General features: G+C 42.7%; 1 protein-coding gene across 1 annotated transcript in view; it reads left to right on the top strand.

Annotated features, from left to right (window-relative positions):
- Positions 1-2,279: 2,279 nt before the first annotated feature.
- The window catches only part of LOC101847490, a gene marked incomplete in the record, with an annotated part of 42,456 nt that continues 41,858 nt past the window's right edge, over positions 2,280-2,877 (top strand). Inside the window, 1 exon segment of the mRNA XM_013081990.2 lies at positions 2,280-2,406.

The following is a 2,877-nucleotide window of genomic DNA, read 5'->3' as shown; positions in this document are numbered from 1 at the left end:
GGGGAGGGGAGATTTTTGGCCAAATTTTAGCTGGCATCATTTGTGAATAGTTTTCAAGGCTCTTCACCTACTGGGCTCGGTCGTATTGGGGGTGGATTCTAGATTCGGTCTTCCCTCCTCTTAAAATAACCTCCTCACTCTGTTGAAAGGGGAATTGTAAACAAAGCACATACAACTCGTTTGTCCCACGGGATGCTCTAACAAAATGTAGTATTATCTTGGCCTTTTCCCGTCGCCTGTTTGTTCAAGGTCTCTTAGAAAGCTGCTCTTGGTTTGCCTCTGCTTCTGTTGCCATGACCACAACGTTTCTTAACAATGTTGACAGGGGTGTTAAATCTATACCATTTCACCATTTTCACGTGTTTTTTTCTATCTGGGTGTCTCCTACTTTCGCATGTTATAGAGACCCCTACTAAAACCTGTAGTATCTTCACATGTACCAAGCCAAAGTAAGAAAATGACGAGGTTACTATTTCTGTAATGTTTAGGTACACAGTATTCATAATTACTGCGACTGTGATAGAACTTATTACTTACTGATCCCATAATCCACGAGGATCGCAGGTGCGCTGTATGCTAGAGAGCCTCGTCAGTTAAGATTACCTCCACTTAACACGTTTTTTTTTTGCGAGCGATGAGTTTGGGCGAAGATTTCCCCGTCCACTCCACACTGTTTTCGGTCGACCTCTTTCTTTTAGTTTTTAGTTTTAGGAGAGGTTTTTTTGGCGGTCGCAACCGCCTAAGGTCATATGAGCGCCAGAAGATTAGAGGTGTTACAGGTGAGAGTAACAAACATAAAAATGAAGAAGGGGAGATAAGGACGATAGATGTTTCATAGGAAAGAAGAAGCAAACCACACCAAAGCACCCGCCTACCATCCTCCGACCTCTTTCTTTGCCTTCCTCTCCTTCTCCTCCCCTGCGCAGTTCCCTAGAGAATGGTCTTGGATTGGCAACACGATCCTGTTATAATATGACCACACCAATTCATTTTTCTTCGCTTAAAAAACAAGACAGTAGACAGCAAGTCTAAATAGTGACTCATGGGATAGACTAGGGTTGACCAAAGTCTACTGTCCCACCAAAAAGAGTGCGCAACTCCTCAGCTGGTGGGGTGACACTACTGGCCATCACATTCTGTGTCCTTCTACTGTAGAGGTAGCATAATTTTTGTTTCTTGCCGTTTTTTCCACTGTGGGTGGATAGAGGGAGAGAGAGAGAGAGAGAGAGAGAGAGAGAGAGAGAGAGAGAGAGAGAGAGAACGAATACACACACACACGCATACACACACATACTCACACATACTCACAGAAAGGCGAAGGACATTAAAACTCAAAAACATATATTGCTCGTTTTATTGGCAAACGAAGGAATTTAGCAACCTTAACATCATGATTTGCAATAAAAGCATTGTTGTTTAGGAGTATCTTTTTAACACCCCTTCCCCCACCCCCTATCCTGGCCTCCCTCACAGAGAGGAATCCTGCCTTTGGAAGTAGATAATATTTGAAGAACCTGAAAGACAAATATAATATAATACAACCTGTTTTTCTTTCACGTTTAAAGACACAATTTATTAAAAAGTGACTTCAGCAGTTTCTGATTAAAAACGGTGTTGGTATTTACTTGGATTGGATTTACTTGGATCCAGATCTTAAATCATAGCAGGCGGCACATGTACATAGCTGCTAATATCTCCTTTCCAGCGTCCACCTCAGGGTCTTCCACCTAATTGTCTCCACGAGGAGCTGGTTTGAGACACGCCTGACCACTCCTCGGAGCAAACTTTTTTTTCGCTGTGCTCACACACTTTTCTTTTATTGTGCTGAGCGTGTGGGAGTCTGTCTCCTCTTGGTCATGAAGGCTCTCCTTGCAACCAGTGTTGGTATACAAAACAGTAAAATCAAGCAATAGATAAAAACAACAACTTTAGAATTATGATTATGCCTTTTATCCACTGTGTCCTTTATTTGTAAAGAGTTTATTTTCTTAACAAACAACAATAACCATGGTAACTAATACTTTAAGGAGTTCGTGTGTACCCTGTATATCTTGAGTAAAAACGTGCAGGTGCACCCGCTAACCTTATAAATCCGTGCCTTGTCCCGTATTATTTTTTTAGTTTGACATGATAAATGAGCCATATCCTGTTTACAATCTTACAGTCGTTCTGGAAAACGCCGTTGCGCATTCCGCAGGTCAAGGTGACATTACAAAGACACGTAAGTGTATAAAATAGGGCTTACTTCAGCAGTCCTTGCTGGCATAACGATGGGAGTTCGTTGTGTGGCTCCACGAGTGAGGGAATAAGACACACAATGATGGTGTAGAAGACTGTGTGTTCACAATTAATGTCTATGGTGTAAGGGAGAGAGTTAGAGGCTCTTTGCCGCCCTACCCTGAGGATGTGAGTTCTTTTTTTAACAGTTTAGTTTTAGTAAGAGTTTTACGGCACTTGCAACTCAATAAGGTCATATAAGTGCCGAAGATTAGAGGTGTTACAAGAGAGTAACAAACACAAAATAGGAGGGGAGGAAAGGACGATAGACGTTTGATAGGAAGAAAGGAGCAAACCACACCAAAGCACCCACCAACCACCCGTGGGAAGTGAGTTCGATTTCCGTGTGGAGAGGTTATTTTTTTCATAGCGTAGGTATCCCTGTTTGCTGGGGAGTTATACACCTCTCAGCCCAGGTTGTGTTTGACAGACAGAAGAAAAGCGGCCAGTCTCCTGATGGATCTAGATTGTGTCGATACAGGTGGAAAACATGCACAAAACTACACCTTTCTTTTCTTAGTTTCTCAAAGTGCTGTAGAGAGGACGGGGAGGGAAGGAGGGCAGGAGAGAGAGAGAGAGAGAGAGATAGAGAGAGAGAGA

The sequence above is a fragment of the Aplysia californica genome, unplaced genomic scaffold (assembly GCF_000002075.1).
Source record: "Aplysia californica isolate F4 #8 unplaced genomic scaffold, AplCal3.0 scaffold00154, whole genome shotgun sequence".
Taxonomy (NCBI): Eukaryota; Metazoa; Mollusca; class Gastropoda; order Aplysiida; family Aplysiidae; genus Aplysia; species Aplysia californica.
Note: the sequence above shows the minus strand (reverse complement) of the source record. Positions and strands in the feature narration are given on the sequence as shown.